At 40.9% G+C, this 22,449-nt stretch overlaps 1 protein-coding gene across 6 annotated transcripts in view; it reads right to left on the bottom strand.

Annotated features, from left to right (window-relative positions):
- The window catches only part of Lims1 (LIM zinc finger domain containing 1), a 126,195-nt gene that overhangs the window by 88,635 nt on the left and 15,111 nt on the right, over positions 1-22,449 (bottom strand). For 2 of the 6 annotated variants that reach the window (XM_087204225.1, XM_087204223.1), the window contains exon 2: positions 12,740-12,840. The exons of the other annotated variants lie outside the window; for them this stretch is intronic. The gene's annotated coding sequence lies outside the window, so the exon portion shown is untranslated. The remainder of the gene's footprint in view (positions 1-12,739; positions 12,841-22,449) is intronic. 6 annotated transcript variants of the gene reach the window in all.

Raw genomic sequence — 22,449 nt, 5'->3', positions numbered from 1 at the left:
ATTAGGAAAATGCAAATCAACACTATAGTGAAGTTTCATCTAATTCTAATCAGAACGGCTATCATCAAGAATATAAAAGCAATGAAGTGAGGATGAGGAGAGAGGAACCTTCCTGCACTTCCAGTGGGAATGTAAACTAGTATAACTAGTAAGGAAATCAGCATGGAGATTCCTCAAAACACTAAAAATAAAGCTATCATTTGATGCAGATACACCACTCCTGGTATATTCTGAAAGAATTAAATATACATATTATAATGATACACATATACCCGTGTTTACAGTGGCACAGTTCACAATAGCTAAGTGATAGAAATAGCCTAGATGTCCATCAACAGATGAATGGGTAGCAATGGAATATATATATAAAATATAGCATATAATGGAATATATATATATGAGTATATTCAGCCATAAAGAATAAAGACTATCTTTTGCAGGAAAATGAGTTGAACTGGAGACCATCATGTTAAGCAAAAAAAGCCGGTCTCAGTTAAATACCGTGTTTTCTCTTATACACACAATCTAAACTCTCTAAAAATAATTAATTAGTAAGGAGAGATGACAGGAAACTGGAAGGTAGACTTCAAAGGTAGAAAAGGGGAGGGGGGAGGGGGAGGAGAGGGAGAGAAGTCTAAAAAAAGAAAGGAAATAAAGTTTAGCTAAATTTAAGCCCACAGGGAGCACTGTCATTCTTACATTACAGATGAAGGAGACGGAGCTCAGAGAGGTTATGTGACTTTTAAGTCATCCAAAAAGCGGGAAGCTGCAGCAGAAGGATCACAATTCAAGTCCAGCCTGGACAACTTACAACTTAGTGAGACCCTGTCTCAAAATAAAGAAAAATAATAAGGGCTGGTAGTATAGCAATTCCTGGTACCCTGCCCACCAAAAAACTCAAGGAAAAGTCAGTTGCTACATAGATGTCAACTTTGGAGTTCTTCTTCGGGGGAGAGGAGATGGGGTGCTGGAAACTGAACCCTGGGCTTTGTGCATGCTTAGCCTGCACTCTTCCAATGAGCTACACCTCCAGCCCTCACTCATCCAGAGAGAAATTGGAATGCAAAAGCACACTAGATAGATTAAGTCTTTTATTGCCAGCAGGGTGGGCCCAGACAGTCTTGATCCCACCACTGCCCTATATGAGAAGCGTTGAGTAGACAATGCTACTCGCTGGCTCCATGGACAAATGGCAGAGTCTGGGTCTGCCTCTCTCCACAGACAAGGCCACAACTCTGTACATCTTCAGCAGGGGCTGGGGGTCCTGGTAGCGTTTTACCCATCCCTAGCCACTCTTCTCTTTTCCTTCATGGCTCTTACATGGCAAAAAAGAAAATCAGGATAAATGCTTTCCACAGAATATTCTCTGAATGGACACAGTTGTTTTGTTTTGTTTTTTGGTGCTGGGGACTGAATCCAGGACTTTTGCACTGAGATAGGTCGCTGGCCCCTCTCCACACCTTTCTCAGATGCACTGCTCTCCATAGTGCTTATCACCATCTAATATGCTGTATGATATTTTATTTGTTATGATGCTCCCCCAAGACGTATGTACCAGGACAGACTCAGTCTGCTGTTTCCTGCTGGGTTTCAGCAGTATTTGTTATTCTATGTGAGTATGAGTTCACTCAGCCTTGCCGTGGGGTTTTACTTCAGGACTTTGTTCTGAGGATCACCTAGAAATAAAAAATGCTTTGCACACTGGCTGGGACTTCCTAAGTACCCAACACTTTCAGTCTCCTTTTATTTCACAAGCTAGAATAAGTTTCCAAGGGGGAAACCATAAAAACCTGGCCCAAAGACCACTGTCCCCAGAAGGGGAAGAAGAGAACACAGGACTGCCGATCCCAGTGCTCAGTGTGGGGATCTCCAGTCTGGTCAGTCTGCACTGACATCAATGCAGAAACTGAGAAGGAGGATTTATCAATTTGACAGAGAAAATTTCTAACTGCAGAATTTAAAGAAAAAAAAAAGTTGGGCTTTGTATTCTTGTGATATTTCTCCCTAGTAATCCATTTTAATTAACATTTACAGAAGTCCCTATCAGCATTAGACTACAAAAGACTTTTTAAAAACTACCCTGGGAGGCACTGGCCAAGTGAGATGTGGCCAGGAGGCCCTGAGCACCACAAGGCTGGCTTCAGAGCTCCACTGAGGAGGGATTGGGCCAGAAGAGGTCAGAGTGAAGGGCCAGGGAGCTGCAAAGGCCGGGAATGCAGAGGGACTCATTCAAGTGTTTCTCAGAAGGGTTTCCTACACACTCACAGGCAAAAAGGAGAAGAATCACTGAGGATTCCCACAGAACTCATTGTCTTTATTCCTTCCCTTTGGGGCAGAGTACTGGAATGAAAGTGAGGGCCTCACACATTACACTGGCATGCGGCTTACCTGTGTCACAGCAGGTCTGATGCTCACTTTATCATGGTGACAATGTCATGAGTCAAAGCCTACACTGTAAAAATCAACATGAATGGCTCACTTTAAATCTATCTTATCTCAATGAAGGGAAATTCAGGAAAGTAAATGAGAACTCTGAGCTGCAATACAAAACAGGGCTAGGATGGAAATCCCACAATAAAAAACCTTAGTCCCTCAAATATGTTTTCAAACCAGTTTTTCTAGTGTTTTTGTAACAGGCCATCTATAACACAACTAGGACATAGAGATTAAGTGCAACATGGATCCCCCCCCCCGTACTGGGAATCGAACTCAGGACCTTGTGCTTCCAAGGCAGGTACAGTGCCACTGAGCTAAATCCCCAGTCCTCAACATGGATTTTATTACAGTTTTGCCACTGCTACACTAAATTCAGATTTTCTGTAATCCCAGGGCTCAGGAGGCTGAGGCAGAGGGATCACTGTGAGTTCCAGGCCAGCCTGGGCTACATAGTGAGTTAAAGGTCATAGCATCTCCTTAACTAGCCCTTTTAAAACATGAGATCGTGGTTCCTGGCTGGAAGATCATCTGTTGGCAGAGCTGCTGGAGCTTCAGAAAGACCACAATGTGCTGAAGGAGACAACTTTCAAGTCCCTCAGTTGTCCCCTCCCTATATCAAGCAGCTCTCTTAAATATGCTCTTTAAGCCCATCCCCCTCTAATTGTATTTTCTGATCATATAGGATTATGACCTAAATTTTTAGAAACTAATAAGTGAGAATCTTCAAAAAAAGACTACATCTACAACAAACATCTTGGGCTGGGGATTTAGCTCAGTGATTCCATCATCTGCCTCGCAAGCATAAGGTCCCGAGTTTGATTCCTGGTACCAAAAAACCCAAAACAAACATCTAGAACACTGAAACATCATCTATAACACTTACCCCTATCACTGCATTAATAAGCATTATTCGATTCATATACTGCATGGGACTGCTGCATTATAGCACTTATATAGAACTATTTACTGCCCCAACTTAGAGGAGTAATATGGACAAGACGCAATTATGAGTGTCTGTGTTTATTTTCAAAGAGCTGCATACCCATTTGCAGAAAGCTCAGAGAGTGCCCAGCATGCTGAACAGTAATGGGATGTGGGCCAAAATACCCACAGCTCTCTGCCTGGCCCCTCCCCAGGACCTCAGACCCCACCTGCAGCCTGGGCTTCTTACTCTGGCCGCCACATGGGTCCACTGACTCTGTTCTTCTCCTGTGTCCTACAGGGGTGCCATATTCCTTGTGGGATGCTGTTGTGCCCCGGTGAATCAAGCCATCACTGCATGCAGAACACAACATCTTTCAGTTCCAGCTGGTGTTTTCTCTTAGCATTTGTACTTTCGGGAGTACAGGGCCTCATTAGTTTGCCACTGCAAAGGTCTCCTACCCCACCGCCAATCTGCCAGCAACTTTGGATTTCAGAAAGCATGAGTTTCTGAAAGTTAGTGTTTTCTTAGCCAAGAGTAGAGTGTTGCTGCAGTCTTGATTTGCTTTCCAAATACAAATAAATATAAATAACAGTTCAACTCCCTCTAGGTCTAAGAAACATATCCTATTAGCAAAGATTTACTTAAGCTTTCTCTATTTATGTAGAGGCAAACAATTTTTCTCTTAAATATCTAATCCTTTCTCATCACTCTTTCCTCTACCCTTAAAAAGTAGCATGATGAAATGATAGTCTCTTCTACAAATGGTGTTGGGAAAACTAGATCTATCAATTTTTTCAAAAGAATATATCATCTATAAAAACTCACTCAAAATGGACTCAAGATCTACACATAAGACCCTAAACGATAAAACTCCTAGAAAAAGAGGAAAAATCTGTACACCACTGGATTTGGCAATGACTTTGTGCATATGGTATCAAAAACAGCAAAATGTGGCAAACCTAACAATGGAATACCATGCAGTCTTAGATGGGAAGGAAATCCTGTCATGTGCTACATATCAGTGAACCTTGAGATCATTATGCTGAGTGATATAAACCAGCTGCAAGAGGACAAAGTCTATAGGATTCCATGGACACAAGGTAACTACAAGGTCAAAGTAATAGAGAAGGTAGAACAGTGGTTATCAGGGCCTGGGGACAAAGGAGCAGTTGTTTAATGGGGGTAAAGTTAAAAGTCTGCAAGATGAAAACCTTCTGGAAAGTGGTTTCATTCCCATGTAAGTATATTAAACATTACTGAATTACACAGTTACAAAGGTACATTTTAGGATGTGGAGTTCAAAAACCGAAGCATGATAAATGTGAAAGGGTATGGATGTGGGTGTTACAGCCGTGGGCAGCACACCTCTGAAGGCCACCTCCCTGATGTGAATGGCACAAGTGACAGAGCTCTTAGAAGGGACTGAGGATGAGTTGGGAACTGTCCCTTGGCTGGTCCACCACGGCCTTGCCACAGCACCAAAGGCCACTGAGCCTCATACTGCTCTGGAGGACTCCAGGAATCCACATCCAGTCCCTGCAAACAGGGAAGCAGGCAGGACTGCAACATCCACTTTGCTAATGACTTGCCCAGTCCCCAAGAATGGATGGAGTCTGAGAAGCTCTGAAATTGAAATGCATTGTGTCCCTGTGTCCACACAAAGAAAAGAAAACCAGCAACAGAAAACCAGTCCAAAACTCCTACGGACCTTGAACCTCAATGCGGCAGTATGAAGTGGGGGCTCTGGGAAGGCTCTACCCCTCTCCCCCAGTCAGTGCCTAATGAAAGGAGAGGAGGGAGGGAGCTGTCCCTCCCTGGACCTCCACCTTCCACACCCTGAGGACAGCATTCAAGGCACCATCCTGGAAGCAGAGAACAGACCTCCAGACACTGAGCCTGCCAGTGCCTACACAGTGGGCTTCCAGCTCCCAGAGCTGTGAGCAATTGATTTCTGTTGTTTATGAACTATCCAGTGTGTAGTATTTTGTTGAAGCAGCAGGAACAGACTAAGACAGGGGCATGATACCTAGAACACACCAAAGGTCCAATGGTCAGACAGGATTAAGGAAAACTGTTTTACAGTAACAATTTTCTTTTTTAAACATTAGTTTGTTTTTTTTTTTAAAAAAACAACTTTATTATCAAACACACACATACAAAAATTAAAACCATTCAAAGAAGAACAATGCAAGGGGAAAAAAACTACATTATTCAAATACAGTAGAACTCAACCAGAACAAAACTGAAAAGCACTTAAACATTTTTCCATCTAACTTAAAAAAAGCATGTCAAGCACCAACAAGACACCAGGGGATGTGATTTGTTTCAGAAAGGTCCCCAAAACCAACACTGAACAAATAGTGGTCTGGATAAACATTAGTTTTGAAAGTCATTTAAACTGTTGCCTACCTTTAAAACAAGTTCACTCGGGCTGGGGATTTAGCTCAGTGGTTTCGCCACTTGCCTCACAAGCACAAAGACCCGAGTTCGATCCCCGGTACCAAAAAAACGCCAAAAAAAACCCAAGTTCACTCCCTCCCTGACCATTCAGTTTAACATTTGGCTGCCTGACAAGACAGATTTCAGCACTAACTCATGAAGCAATGTATGAGGTGTGACCAAGAAATACAATGAATGTTTAAATTAAAAAAAAAATTATTATAGCAAGCATAAGACACATTGGCATTAATCTCCCTCAAAATACTCCCCCTTACTTTGAACACACTGATCCCCTCATTCTTTTTTGTTTTATTTTGTTTGAGACAGAGTCTCACTATGTCCTAGTTCTCTGTGTTCTGGAACAAAAGCATTTCTTAAGGCCCATTTGGTCTCCAAATACTTAATAATTGTTGGCTTGTTTGATCAAATGTAGATTAACTTACTGAAAATATTATAAAAGGGCACATCACACATTTCCCACATACTTCACACAAGTTCATGTTGAAGAAAGACACTCTAGATTCCATAGCAACCAAAAGTGTGTCCAATCCATGCAGCTTCTTTTTTTTTTTTGGTACTGGGGACCAAACTCAGATCCTTGTGCTTGCCCAGCAGGTGGAGAAACCACTGAACTAAATCCCCGGCCTTGCAGCTTCTTTTCAGAGTAGAGAGCAGTAGCATATTTTAAAATGTTGAAAAAAGTTTTCTTTTAAACATAAAGAATGTGATCTTCATAACTGACATTTTCATCATGTTCATGAAATAGTTTCAAACAATACAAAATTAACACTGTGCTACAAATAAAAGTAATAGTTTTGGGAAGTTATTAAAATAGTCAATTATGGTGTCGGGGTTAGCTCAGGGGTTTCACCACCTGCTGGGCAAGCGCAAGGACCCGAGTTCAATCCCCGGTACCAAAAAAAAAAAAAAGCAAAAAGAATATAATAGCCAATTATGAGACCACAATTAGAAAGTTGCTTTCTAACCCTTATGAGACATAAGTAATTACACAGCATAGACAACTAAAATCAACCCATTTATAGACAGTGAAATAACTGAAAGGAAACTCTCAGATATGCTCAACGTAAACTCTAGAATAAGATGCTGCAAAAATGACTTTCTTTCGATGTGTCAATGCTGCTGAGGAACCACTAAGACCCTTAGGAACCACTTCCCATTTCTCCAGATTTGCAGTCTAATCACAGATGCCCAGGGTTATGATTATCTCTCCTCAGAGATTCCCTGAGAAGACTTTACACCCAAGCTCTGGATTAAGCTAATGTCCTGGGGCAAAGAAATTGTCTCACTCAGAATCACTTCCTGGCAGTGGTATCCGGGCCCAGCTTGGTCAACCCTAAGAGTCTGGGCTGCCTTGGTCACCCAGGGGCTCTGGCAGTATGACCTTCCTGCCTCCACATATGTTCCAGAGGCGTTCCACAAGGGACAGTTCTTTTCAATGCACCCTATAGACTAAGCCAATCTGCCCCAATCACATTTTTAAAAAAGGACAAGAAGTGCAGAACAGCAGAGGCTTTCTGTGGCCCCAGAGTCCTGGAGCAAGGGCTCTCAGAGATCTTCTCACACTCTTACGTGGGTTACTTTTAGGTCTCAAGTGGCCCAAGGTCATTTGTGTTCACTTGAGAGTATTAAAAGAACTGTAAGATCTTGTATTTCATACTCCCATGTTCTTTATTATGCATTTTTTTCATAGAACATAAAGGTATCACTTATTAACAAAAATCGATTCACATATACAGAAAAAAACGTAACTTGACATCAACCTCAGGAATCATTTGACACTTAGTCTATTAAACTTTAACTTACATCATCTATTGTTCAACTTTGATGAAGGATAATTATGAATCTGAACGTATGTTTAGTGTGTTGCTACAAAAGGGTCAGTTTGGAAGTCCCATGCTAACTAGTGAGAATACTATAGCATCAACAAGAAAAGCAAGAGCATTTTCCAATCTATGTCTGAATAACAACTGGTTAATACAGCACCAAGTTTTCAAGTTTGGCAGATTCAGCAATTCTACTACTAGGTATGTACCCAAAATAACTAAAAGTGGGGAATCGGGCCGGGGATTTAGCTCAGTGGTTCCACTGCCTGCCTTGCAAGCGCAAGATCCCAAGTTCAAACCCTGATACCAAAAAATAAAAATTAAAAAAAAACAGTGGGGACTCAAACAGATAACTGTACACCGATATTCCTAGTGACATTCATAATAGCTAAAAGTCAGAGACCCAAGTGTTCACTGAAAGGTAAATGGATAAGTCAATGTAGTACATAAACCAATGAAATATTATTCAGCCACAAAAGGGAACAAGTCTATGGCCACACCATTCTAAAGTGCCTAATCTCGTCTAAAAGGGAACAAAATTCTGATATATGCTACAACATGGACAAAACCTGAGGATATTATGCTAAGAAAAATAAGCCAGACACAAGAGAAAAAGGGAATGAGGAGTTATTATTTAATGGGTAGAGTTTTTGGGAAGATGAGAAAGTTCTGGAAATAAATAGTGGTGATAGTTGAAAAACATGGTGTATATAAACTTAGTGTCACTGAACTATGCACTTAAATATGGTTAAAATGGTAGATGTTGTATTATTTATTCTTTATTTCAATAAAAAAGGAAAAATTGAAAAGGAAAATTAAACTGGGAAGAGTGAAGTTTTCAAAGTATTTCTAATCCACAACCACTATTTAGGACTCTTTTTATTTTACAGATGAGAAAACAGATGCAAACACCACACTAGGGAAAAAGTGTTCTTCACAACTGCAGCTGATAGGACTGCAGAGAGAAGACCACTGCTCAGGACATTCTCCGCTCCCTGCACCAGCCTTTGTCTGGACAGGCTACATCACGACAGGGCAGAAGCACAATTCCTGAGACAGGAGAAAACCTAAGAGCATCTGAGAAGGCAGAGACTTTACAAAGGGCCACACATACAACACTTGTGTACAGAACACCACTTCCCTTTTCTGAGTACAACACGATGTTTTCAGCGGCAAATAGTTTTTAAAAACCAAGGTTAACCTGGGGTAAAGCATGAGAAAATGCATTATCAGACTGTGAGACCAGAGGCTGGAAGAGATCCAGGCACAGGGCCCATGAGCAGCAATCTCAGGCCTCTGTCCTCCTGCCCTGATGGTTTCAGTGTCAGACATGGTCTCAGATGGCTGCCAGTAAGGTGCACATCCACACTTTATTATTTGCTATCCTGCTGGTTGAGAGAAATACTCCTCCCAAACAAAAACTAAGTTTTTCCTTCGGACTGAGCCAACCCTGAACCATCATCAGTCACTAAGGGAAATCTACCTTGATCAGCATTAAGGATAAATTCTCTTGGCATCTAAATGTAAGTAATTCAACAAAACTGCACTGTTATTAAGAAAGACTAGGAAATGGATGCTGATAGGCAGCCAAAGCTGTACACCATTCCAGTGCTCCTTAAGCAAATCCTCTGAGGCTCTCACTAAAACACAGATGGATTCAGCAAGGCTGGGGTAGTGCCTGAGATACTACACTTCCAACAAGCTTCCAGCAAGTGCTGGCATTGGGTCTCCTAGTGCAGGAGTTGCTTAGCAGCAGCTTAGGAGCTCCTCCCCACAAAAACCCACTGCCTCAGGCTATTAGGATGTCTGGCAGTACTAAGACAGTGCCCCCTCATCTGGTCGGGCTGCCCACCAAATGGGTCTTGGAGTTCACAGCCAGCACACTGCTCTGCTGCAATGGGACTGATGTGTAGTAACAGAAGTGATGCATTATCCCAAGGCACCTAGAAACTAAGAAGCTTTTTATACAAAGAATCAATGGTGCTAAATAAACAATGTATGCTACCTCTAATGGTAAGCCATTAGAAGACTCTTGCAACTTATCACCGCATCTCTTACCCCTAGAATAAAGGAGAAAAACTTTTTTAGTGTCCACCAGCAGCACAAACCAAGGGACTCCAAGCCATGCACCTGAAGAGCGGGCAGCCAGTCGCTGGGAGACAGCACAGATGCTAAAGCACAGAGTGGGGGGCTCAGGTTGACCTGGCTCTCCTTGAAGGGCTAAAGGACAGAGTGTCAAGTGAATATTCAGGAAATGAGCAGCAGGATCTTCTAGATGTTCCACAGGATCCCAATTCCATCTGACTCCACCAAGAGCTCTCATTGTTCCCATGTCTCCTACCCTCACCTTAGTAGCTGGACAAGGAGACTGTACAACACCTGACAATCAATCGCCTTGGTTTCATGATAAACATGTCAAAGACTTTGTTTCCCACTACTGCACAGGTTTCCTAGAGGGCCCAATGCCACCAGAGGTGGATAGGATTTGAAATTCACTCTCAACTCTGCCACTGCAGTAACTGCCCTGTGACGAGACGTGTTCTCTGAATCTCAGTTGGCTCACTGAGAGGAGGAGAAGGATGATAACCCTCTTCACTATAAAAGTTGTGGGGATGAAACCAAATGGTATAAGAGAAAAGTTTTTTCATAAATCATGAGACACACAAATGTTTGTGATTAGCATTCAAGGTTCTCCATATGGCAGAGGAGCCATCTCGGCCTGGTCCATATCCCAGAGACCACTGTAGTCCTAGTAAACTCTGCAACTGCAGACTGAGGATGATTCAGCCCATGACTCCCTGTGGTATAGATCCACCAGAGCCTGCAGAAGCAGCTGGGGTTTTCTGTAGCACAAAGCCGAGTCCCCAGAGATCCTCAGAAGGTCCGGTTGGGGCTGCATTAGTCTGTACTTGGGAGTTTCCTGATTCTTAAAGAGTTTGTGAAGTGAGGGATTCATCTTTCTGAGCAGAGAGAATACCACAAAACTGTATTCTCAAAGTCAAATATCATTTCTAATGACAGAGAACCAGGTAGTTCTCTAAATCTCCTCTAGCTGTAACATTTAGGATTTTGTGATCCTGAACCTTGGCTCAGAGAAACTTTAGCCCAGAATCCACAGCTAACAAAGCCTCTATTCTTCCTTTTTTTTTTGGTACCGGGGATCGAACTCGGGTCCTTGTGCTTGCGAGGCAGGTGACAGAACCATTGAGCTAAATCCCTGGCCCAAAGCCTCTATTCTTATACCGCCCACTTATCTTGCCAAGTGTACGCTGCTGTCCTCACAAACACTCTAAACTTATGCAACAGTCATCACTGGCCATTTGCTGCAATCATGGAGCAATGATTTTTAAAAAGAGCCAAAAGTTAAAGGCACCCAAATGGCAGTGAGCACCAGAGGAGTACTTGCAGAATTCTCCCTCTCAAAAGGAAGCTACTTGCATGGAGCTAGGCTGACCTGGGCAGGGCTCCAGGAGGACAGGGAGCCATAGCAGCAAGTGTTAGAGTATGCTTCCCTGTGATGATGGCTCACCCTAACTCTCCATACAGGTGGGGTTCCCTTATATGTCCACCAGGGCCACACTCATGCCTCTCTCAGGGTCCCGGCAGATGAGCAATCTTCATTTACCCTCTCTCCTAAACACAGAGAAATGCTTTTGGTGTTTACAGTTAAACTGCAGAATTAAAGGGGGTGAATTCACATCAACACTGCATTAACTAACCCAGCATCTCCCAGAGCCAGGGGCTTGGAAACAGTTTGAGGACGTTATTTCTTAAAATCCTCTCCCTGCTATGAACATCCTTACTACCCACCTGCATTTGTTCAGGCTACAACCTATTCTCTACCTCACATTGATCCTCTCTGAGGGCTACCACATGTCTCCCCAGTGTCTGGCTGCAGAGTGCTCCTCTTCCACCCTTCCTTAAGAGCTGCGTAATGGCAATTCTTTGGGGCACATCCTAGTGCCCCAGGTACTAAGACTTAGTAACTTTTCTGTTGGTTTTTGTGGTGGTAGGGATTGACCCCAGACCTTGTGCACACTGAGGACACATTCTACCAGAGCTCCACCCCTTTTTGCTTTAAAGGTTCAACCACAAATTAGGTAAAGCTTTTGCAGCAGACACACATGCTTTTCTTAATCTAGGGCCACACTTCTCCTTTGGTAAGACTGATAGTAGCCACAGACTAAGGGTGAGCACATGCCCAAATTAGGCCATGGAGACTTCTCCACTCGAGATGACACACGCATGAAGCAGCTGAGCTGACTCATCTCTAGGAGGATGCCTGAGAGGCTGGCCTTGTCCCTGTTCTGCCCAAGACCTGGAAAACAGCTTTCCTTTGGTCACCTCCAGGGCCTTTCAACATTCCCTCTCCTGATTTATCTTAGTCAGAGTTGTTTTCTGTGTTTTTGGGCAAAAAAGTCCAATGGATGCCTGACGAGAACCTGGAAGCACTCGCTTACCTGCATGGCATTGAAGTTTGAGAAGTACAGCTGGGGCCTCAGTCTAAGTGCCAGTCTTTTGATATTTCACTTACATGACTATGAAGGGGCAAAGATTCAATCCAAGGGACAAAGATTCAATCCAGCATGAACTTGTTTTCTAGGCCCTTTTGAAAACATTAAATCATTCCTTTAGTCCTTTAGCCCTTAGGTGGCACTTAAGACATCACAGGAATGGCGATTTCCAAGAAGTAATGCCCCACAACTTCATTACCGAAAAACTGGAAGGGTCTCTCCATGCGCTCAGATAATGCAGTAAAAACCAAAGCAACATTCTGGCCTGGAGAGGTAATGTGCAGTCTGAGTACATCAAATCTTCCAAAGCTGGGTGCCATGGCATATGCTTGTAATCCCAGAACTCTCAGGAGTCTGAGGCAGGGGGGCTTCCGCAAGTTCAAGGCCAGCCTGGGGTACAGAGTGAGTTCAAGGCCTGCCTGAACTACATAGCAAGACCTTGTCTCAAACAACAACAACAACCACCACCACCACCCAAAAAAGCCAGTAACATGACCCAGAGTACTAATACATTTATTAAACAACCCAGCAAGTCACCTGGAGTTAAAGTGGTGACTTACTGATGAATGTAACCTTCTTACCTGGATAATTAAGTTCCTCTGTAATCAATTTCTATTCAGGGCTCAAAAGTCCACACTCCCCTTCTAGCATAAGAGGGAAATTCCAGGAGGTAAGAATAACACTAAAAAAAAAAAAAGCAATATTTCTAAACCAACAGAAAAGAAACTTAGCAACAACTCTTACAGATAGGTAAGTTAATGAGATATCTTGTAGGCAGTTAGACAGGGCCAGCCCATGAGGAGCCAACATGGAGGACAGTCAAGGAGCTAACATGGTGGACAATCAAGACACATTCACTAAAGGTCAGCATTGTAAAAGGAGAGAAACTACCACACCTTCATAGGTTAAATAGCAGTGATTGATATTCTAAATAGGAGGTAACAGTCACCTGGGTGGGGGACCAAGATCTTCCAGGAAAGATCCCTGACCCACCCCTTACCACTGAAAATCCTTGCTCATTCCTTGTATGCTTGCTGCGTGACTTGTTTCCCTACTGGATCCCCATTTAATCAATATTACCTAAGCAACTATACTTTGTCATAATGTTATTGGTTGTTCATAGTTTTGTCCACTTTGTGATTTCTCACTGGATCAATATTACCTAAGGGACAGTACTTGTAATCTTACTAGTTGGCTAGTTTTGTTCCACCTTGAACCCACCTTACCTCGTGGCTTTTTCCCACAAAATACCTTTGAGAAGTTGGGTGAACGGGCAGCCCATTTTCCCGTCCCCCTTCTGTCTCTCTTAGACAGAAGAAGCTATCTTTTTTTCAATAAATTTTTCCTACTCTTTACCTCCGTTGTTCCTAGAATTCATTCTTTGATTTTAGAGAACATTAACTCGTCCATTTCGGTTATCTAGCAGGTTTGGGAGTTGTATCTCTTCCCCCTATATCACAACTACCTAAATTAATAGGTATTGATAATGAATATATTCATTTGAACAGCTATTTATTTATGCCAGTTCCATACAGAGCCCATAACTTCCATATCCCATTTGCTAACATATTCTTCAAATTATTCTTCTGTTTTGTAATACTGAGAACTACATTAGGGCTAAGAGAGAGAATCATTGAAGCCACAATGAGATACCACCTTGAATCAAGAGAATGGTTATAATCAAGTGTGACAAATGCACCAAGTGCTGGTGAGGACACAGATCAAGTGGGACCCTTGTACACTGTTGCTGGAAACAGTCACTTGGGAAATTTCTTTTACAAAATCTTTCACAAAATGTTTATAGCACATTGGCCATAATACAGACAGAAATTAGAAATAACTCAAATGTCCATCAACTGTAGAGTGGATAAACAAGATGTGGTACACATAAAAACAACGGAATAAAGAAATGGACTGCTGGTAACTGCTTTAGCATGGAATAACCTCAAAAACATCATGCCAAGTGGAAAAAGCCAGACGGTAAAGAATACACGATGTGGGATTCCATTTACATAGAACATCCAGAAAAAGCAGATCTATACAGACAAACAGGGATGGGCCTGTTGGTGGGAGACAGGAACCAAGGAACTTTTGGGTTGATGGAACTGTGCTCCAACAACACTGCTATGGGGGCTGCACAGCTCACACCCTTATGCACTTCAGTGGGTGACTTTATGGTATGTAAATTACATTTCAATAAAGTTTTTTGGGGGAGGAAGGGGTGGTACTGGGGCTGAACATAGTGCCTCACACATGCTGGGCAAGTGCTCCTAAGCTCCAACAACATTTTCTCTAAAAAGTAATTTTTATTTTTCCAAGGTACTTAAGCTTAAATGTTGTAATCATACCATGTTTATCATTTCACATACAGTTTTTTTTTTGGTACCGGGGATCGAACTCGGGTCCTTGTACTTGCGAGGCAGGCAGCGCAACCAATGAGGTAAATCCCCAGCCCTCACATACAATTTTAAAAACTAAAAATATATAACCCCAGCACTGCGGAGCCTGAGGCAGGAGGACCTCTGTAAGTTCAAAGCCAGCCTGGGTTACATGGTGAATTCAAGGTCAGCTTGAACTACACAGCAAGACCTTGCCCCCACCCCCAAACACACACACACACACACAAATTACATTAAAAATGATCACGATGTAGAATTACAAAGCTTCAGTGAATATAATTTTTTGAATTACACAATTTCATTAAATTTCAGGGGATCATAGAGCATTTTAAATGACCCTCTATTACTATTTATGTAATTTCAAACTTTCTGCTACTTACATATAAGTAATGCTGTCAGAATCTTTTCATGCCAAGTTTTCTCTACTTTCTTGGTGTGATTTACACAAATGGAAATTGTAGATTACACATCTATTGACTTGATACATACGGTCAAATTCTTTCACTAACAGATTTTATCAATTTGTCCTTCCTTTCAATAATTAGTAAAACTATTCTTGCCTGTTTTTCTCAAGAAACTTGAGCATAATTCTGCAAATTTTACAAAATAGTTCTACCTAGAATTTTGATTAACAGTATTGAAGGTACATATTAATATGGAAAGTCAAAGTTCATAAGGAAAAGAGTTAACATTTGATCTAAAAGATATAAACCAATCACCTCAAAGTTCATTCATTTAGAACATAGCATCTTCATACAACTGTTCGGCATTGACCCTAAAGAAGAAATACTGCACTACATCTGCACGGTACTGTTGAAATAAAGCAAATCTAATTTAATGCCAACTGAGAGTCCTCTTTAGTATCTACCCACATAAGATCGTATAGCAATATTTGCAGAAATATACTTCATTAAATCAAACAAAAAACTACATTTACAAAATAAAAGGCACCACTATTTATTCATGTGACAAGTACTATTTTTTGAGGGCCTACAATGTGCCATGTATTGTTCTATGAGTGTGGGATACACAGGTGTCCCACAAAGCAAAAGAAGGAAAATATTGTCTTGCTAGAACTTAATCTATCAAATTTTTGAAATATTAGAACTTAACCTCCTACCAATCTCATATTTTGACTTTCATCCTAGCTAATCTGTAGCAACAGTTTATCCTGGAAAGCATGATTAACCAGGACAGAGCAAAAGAAACCCTTGTTTTTAAAAAGTTCCCAAGCCCTATATACCCCTGGAGTTCCCATCACCCTCCACATTCCAGAGTGTCACCGCAACTTCCTTCATAGAAAGCATTCTAACTGACCCAGTAAGTCATAAGGAAAAGATGTGGAGGCTCTCTGTTGCTGTTGTTTGTTTCTTTTACAAATCAAAAGGGCTCAAGCTTGGCAAGCACTTCTTAGGTCTGTTCTCATAGTCCCAAAAATGACCCTTGTGGGGAAAAAAACAGTCTCCTGAAATTTTGAGAAATCACTGAGACTTTTAGTCTTTTGACAAATTCAACAGAGAGCTCTGTATTAAAATTAAGCACCACTGAGTGGGATATTTAGCTCAGTGGTTCCGCACCTGCCTCACAAGTGCAAGGTCCCAAGTTCAATCCCCGGCACCAAAAAAAAAAAAATTAAACATCATTGTCTACACAGCCTTAAGGTCTTTTGTCATTAATACCAATTCCAAAGAGAGTACCTGGTAAGTACTGTAAAATCCAGTCTAATAGGAGGTAGTAGCTTTCATATACTATGAAAAGCAAATGGAAAATGATCTCAACGGATATTTGCATGTTTTATGGTTTGTACAGGTCTAGCAAATATCCAAAAAACAGAAAAATGTTCTCATATCCCAGTGTGGGTTAGCCAACATTAAAAAAAAAAAAAAAAGAAGCACATTAAGTCCTGAAACATCATTAACTGTTCCAGAAATTACCCATGTTGCATCACTTTTAATTCTGGTCCATCTGAAAAACCAGGTAATTTAGTGTTCTAAATGTTTATCTTTTAAAAAACTTCAAACACATTTTTTTCATCATTATCTTGTCATGTAAATATATTCAATGATCTAAAATGGGCTAAGTGTCAACACAATTTTCCAGATTCCATGGGGCTAGTCACAAAGCTCTTACTTTCCTGGATTCATTTTTAAAAAGAGAAAGCCAATCTCAAGCCATGTTTACAAAGGTTTCACAACTATTGCCAAAATACAACTACCCACACTCTTGAAACAAAAGGCTGCTCATTTGGTGGGTGCCTTATTCCATATCCAGATTCTCCTGAAGACTACACTCTATTTCCTAAAACATACTTCACTGTGACAAAGTCTAAATTGTATTCCAAAGAAAGAACTATTCTGACAGCAACCCACAAAACCCAAGAGAATTAAAATATCCTAACGTAGGCAGTTTCCTCAAAACTGTGACATTCTGGACATCACTTCCCCATACACTCTCTGTATGAGAAAATTTGAGGATAGTGAATGAATATTTGTTTTGTTCCAGAACTATCCATTGGAATAACAGGCATTCAACACAAGCCTGAGGAAGCAGGCTAAAGTTTAACCTATATTCATATGTTTTAGCTTCCAGGGCATCCAAAGAGTAACCCAAGCTACAGAGAAGACAGAATTCAAAGTGTCAAAGGCCCCTTCTGGTTTTGCCTGTGACTTTCTGCTGCTGACTCCATGTGCCCAGGTCAGAGAGCATCAATACCCAGGAGGGCATCCGGCTTTGGAGCCAGCACCCGGAAGGCCAAGCTGTGCTAAGGACACTACATTCAGGCCCAAGGGTGATGAGGAGCAGGTCCTGCCTGGTCATCTACCAGCCTGGAAGGCAGCCTGGCTTACTTCCTCTAACCTCAGGTTAAACTACACCATCAGGAAGCGTGGAAACAAGTCTCACTGCTATGCCACAAAGACCAATCCAAAGGGTGAAGGAAAAGCTTTATTTGTGATTTATATTAAATTAAACTTAACCTGTAAACACAACTCCATCATCCTTTCTTTTTTTTGGTACTAGTGATCAAATTCAGGGCCTTGCGCTTACCAGGGCAGGTGCTGCACTGCTGAGCTACATCCCTGGGCCTCAATCATTCTTTCTTTCTTCTTTTTTTTTTTGCAGTACCAGGGTTGAACTCAGGACTTTGCACTTGCCAGGCAGATGCTGCACCACTGAGCTACATCCCCAGCCACAACCATCCTTTCTTATAATGAAATCAGAACTCTAACCTGTCATTTCACAGACTGAGTCACATGGCTTAATACAGATGAGTCACACTGACATTTAAGGAGATTATTCTCCATTGAAAATATGCACATCATGAATACCAAATGATTTATAGGTGCTACTCAATAGTCTCTGTAACCAACTTGCTCTGTCCTTTAGAGATAGTCATATTTTCAAGGAACAATATTTCAAACTTCAAGTAATGTTTAACATGGAACTACTTACATACCACTGTCTTTAAAAAAGGGTCACCCCACCTGGGTGCGGATGCCTTGCGTGCCCTTAAGCCCAGCACTTGGGAGGCTGAGGCAGGAAGACTGCCAGGAGTTCAAGCCCAACCTCTGCTACATAGTGAGTTCAAGGCCAGCCCAAACTACATATGGAGACTCTATCTCAAAAGACAAACAAAAAAGTCACCCAAGTGAGAAAGTGAGAAGACAGGTCTGCTAAGGAAAAGGTAGCTAGGTTCTGTTCAAATGACTCACACATTAACCACATCCTCTAATCAGATGACAATCACCCAATGACTCAGTGTGACTGGGAAGTCATCCCCACTATAGAGGACTTCCAGAGGAAAGATGTAATCCTACCCAATGGGATTCAGCAACAGCCACGGAAAGGGTAGGAGGCAGCCTGAGGACTAAGGAAAATCACTAGTCTATACTAGAAAACACAGCACCTCCATTCTACCATAGACAAAGCACTCCCTAAGAGCCATCTATACCCAGTGTTCCACAAAAGTGATACACAGTAAAGCAGCACACACTAAGTAGCAGACTTGACAGATTTATACAGTAAACAGAAGTGATTTGTAATATGGTAAGCTGCATCACCAGGTTACTGAATGCAGCTGAGACCTAAGTCTTAAATAAAAATTACACTATGACCATGTTGCAATCTCCCTAATGAATTAAGGATCTAGATGGAAGCTGCAAAAAAGGTCTGTTTCTCACATTTGGATACAAAGAAGAAAGCTGCCAGGTGGGAGTGGAGGCACGCACCTGTAATCCTACCACTTGGGAGGCTGAGAACTCAAGTTTGAGGCCAGCCTGGGCTACATAATGAGTTCAAGGCATCATGAACTATAGAGTGAGACCCTGTCTTAAAAAAACAAAACAGCCAGGTATTTAGCTCAGTGGTTCCGCCACCTGATTTGCAAGTGGAAGGCCCCGAGTTCAAAGCCCTTACCAAACAAACAAACAAAATAAAAAACAAAAGTCGCTATTAACATTCATATGCATGTTTTTGTGTGAACTAAAGTCATCATTTCTCTGGAATAATGATTAACAGTGCAATTGCTAGATTAGATTGCATGGATAGTTTACAAAACTGCCAACTGTTCTCTGGAATGCTTATAGAGTTTATATCCAAGTCAGCAATAAGTGTGTGGCCCAGTTCCTGACATGTTCACAGGTCAGGATGTGGATGTAGAAATCTTTGGCAGATCACTAATTTACTCACTACCCCCACTATTCTTGTTTTTCTAAGGTTTTTTTTTTTTTTAAATCATGAGGGGGTACTGAATTTTGTCATTTTTGCTTTTTCCATACTGACATCGTTATGCTAATTTTCTACTTTGCCCAGATAATATGGTATATTACAGCAGCTGAAGTTCAAATGTTGAGTCAGTTTGCATTCCTGGAATAAAACTCTCTTCATCACAGAATGTACATCACAGAATGTATAATTCTTTTTATATACTGTTGAATTATATTTGCTGGTAATTGGCCAAGGATTTTTTGTATCTAAATTCAATAGGAATATTGGCCTGTGATTTTCTTTTTGTACTTTGGTTTTGTTGTCAGGATATATTAGCTTTACAAAATGAATTGGAAAATGTTCCCTACTGTTCTGTTTTCTGGACAGACTGATGCAACTGGCATTAATTCTCCTTTAAACATATGACAGAATTCCCCAGTGAAACCATGTAGGGCTGGAAATTTCCCCTTTGAGAATCTTTCAAATACAAATTTAACTTCCTTGAAGGTTATAAAGCTTATTCATGATCTATTTCACTAAGGGCAAGTTGCAACAGATTATGCTTTTTGAAGAATTGTTCATTTCATCTAAATTGTCAAATGGATGCATAGTCATTCATGTCATTTCTTTCTTATCCTTTTTTTGTCTGCAAGATGGTGACAGCTCCTGGCTTTATTCTTTTATTTTGTTTTGTTTTTTTGAGAAAAGGTCTCACTGTGTAACTCAGGCTAGCCTTGAACTCACCATGTAGCAGAAGCTTATACTAAATTCCTCCTGTCTCAGCCTCCCAAGGGCTGAGATCACAGACATACGCCACCTTGTCCAGAAGCTTTGCTCTTGATAGTGGTGATTTGATCTTTTCTGCTCCCTCAGTCTTGTGAAAGATGGGTCAATTTTATTGATCTCTTCAAAGAAACAGCTCTTTTCATGGATTTTTGAATTCTTTTCTGTTTTTCAGCCTGATTTATGGTTTTTTTGAGACAGGGACTCCCCACATTGCCCATGTTGGTCCTGCTTAAACTTCACAAGTAGCTGGGATTAGATGTACCACTTTCCCCCTCAACATTGAATTCCAACACGAGTTTTAAAAGAAACAGTGAAACCATATGAGTTTTCAATAATTTTTTAAAATTTAAGTTTATTGGTACATTTTAGGTATACAATATAATGACATTCATCGTTGGAAATTTGCACCTTTACATAATCTCTCTTAGTTCTTATTTCCCCCTCTTCCCCTGCCCTCACTTCAACCCCTCCATCCTTCCCTATTTAAAAAGACTTTGTTTCCAGTTTTTCATTTTCTCATACTAATTTCATTCCCTTCTTTCCTTTCCCCTACCCCTCCCACTTCCCCTTCCCTTTTGCTCCTTTTCTCCCTATTTCACATTATCTATTATACCTTTTAGTCCTTATTTACATCTTCAGTTTCTCACACTAGAGAAACTATTCGGTACTTACACAAGTGTGTCATATTTATTTCACTTAAGAGTATTGGCTCAATATGCATCCATTTAGCTATAAATGTCTCTAGTTTCTCATTCTTTATGGCTGAGTAATACTCCATTTTATAAAGAAACCACATTTTCTTGATCCAGTCTCCAGTTGATGGGCAACTGGATTGTTTACAAGTTTTAGCTATCACGAATTGTGCTGCTATGAACATGAGTGCACATATATCACTGTGGTATGATTCTTTTAATTCTTTGGGGAAGATGCCCAGCAGTGGAATAGTAGGGTAAAATGGGACTTCCAGTCCTAGTTCTTTGAGGTATCTCCATACTGATTTCCACAGTGGTGTAACCAGTCTACACTCCCACCAGCAGTGGAACAATGTTCTTCTTTCCCCACAGCCCCAACAGCATTTGTTATTGGTTGATTTCTTGATAGCAGTCATTCTTTCTGGGGTGAGGTGGAATCTCAGCCTTGTTTTCATTTGCATCTCTCGAATGACCACTGATGTTGAACATTTTTTCATATTTTTTTTGCTGCTTTTACTTCTTTGTCTGAGAAATGTCTGTTAAGTTTAGATGCCCACTTTTGGATTGGGTCTTTAAATTTGAGAGATCTGATTTTCTTTAAGTTCTTTATAGATTCGAGATAGTAGACTTTTGTCTGAGGAACAGCAGGTCAAAATTTTTTCCCACATCGCAGGTTGTTTCTTCACTTTGTTAGTGGTTTCTCTTGCTGTGTAGTAGAATATTTTTAGTAAAAGGAGATTACACTTGTTGATGGTTTGTGCTGGTTCATGGGCAACTGAGGTTTTGTTCATAAAATCTTTTCCTACACCAATGTCTTCAAGAGTTCTACCTAACCTCTGTTCTAGCCGGTTGAGCGTTTCTGTTTTAATATTTGGATCTTTAATCCATTTCGATTTTAGTTTAGTCCATGGTGAGAGATACAAGTCTAGTTTTAATGTTTGACAAGTTGAAACCCAATTTTTCTTTCTTTTCTTTTCTTTTTTTTTTGTATTAAATTCTTTTATTGGTACATTTTAGGTATACAACACAATTACATTTTTCATTGGGAATTGTACCTTTACATAATGCATCTTGGTTCTTATTTTTTCCCCATTCCTAGCCCTCCCTTCACGCCCTCCACCCTTCCCTATTTACAAAGACTTTATTTCCATTTTTTCCATTTCTCATCATTTTTTCCTTTCCCTTCTTTCCTTTCCCCTGCCCCTCCCACTACCCCTACCCCTTTGGACCTTTTCTTCCTATTTTACTTTATCGATTATTCATTCTAATCATTGGTACATTTTAGGTATACAATACAATGACATTCATCATTGGAAATTTGCACCTTTACATAGTCTCTCTTGGTTCTTATTTTTCACCCTTGCCCAGCCCTCCCTTCAACCCCTCCAGTCCTATTTACAAAGATTTTGTTCCTATTTTTCCATTTTCTCATATTAATCCCATTCCCTTCTATCCTTTCCCCTAGCCCTCCCACTTCATTCCCCTTTGCCCCTTTTCTTCCTATTTCACATTACCTATTATACATTTAGTCCTTATTTACACTTTCAGTTTCTCACACCAGAGAAACTATGCAGTATTTACACATGTGTGTCCTATTTATTTCACTTAAGAGTATTGCCTCAATGTGCATCCATTTAGCTATAAATGTCTCTAATTTCTCATTTTTTATGGCTGAGTAGTACTCCATTTTATTTAAAAAAACCACATTTT

This window comes from Heterocephalus glaber, unplaced genomic scaffold (assembly GCF_053883595.1).
Source record: "Heterocephalus glaber isolate CG9 unplaced genomic scaffold, H.glaber_assembly_v1.0 deba00000470, whole genome shotgun sequence".
NCBI lineage: Eukaryota > Metazoa > Chordata > Mammalia > Rodentia > Bathyergidae > Heterocephalus > Heterocephalus glaber.
The sequence above is the reverse complement of the archived record's forward strand: the minus strand, read 5'-3'. Positions and strand labels throughout refer to the sequence as shown.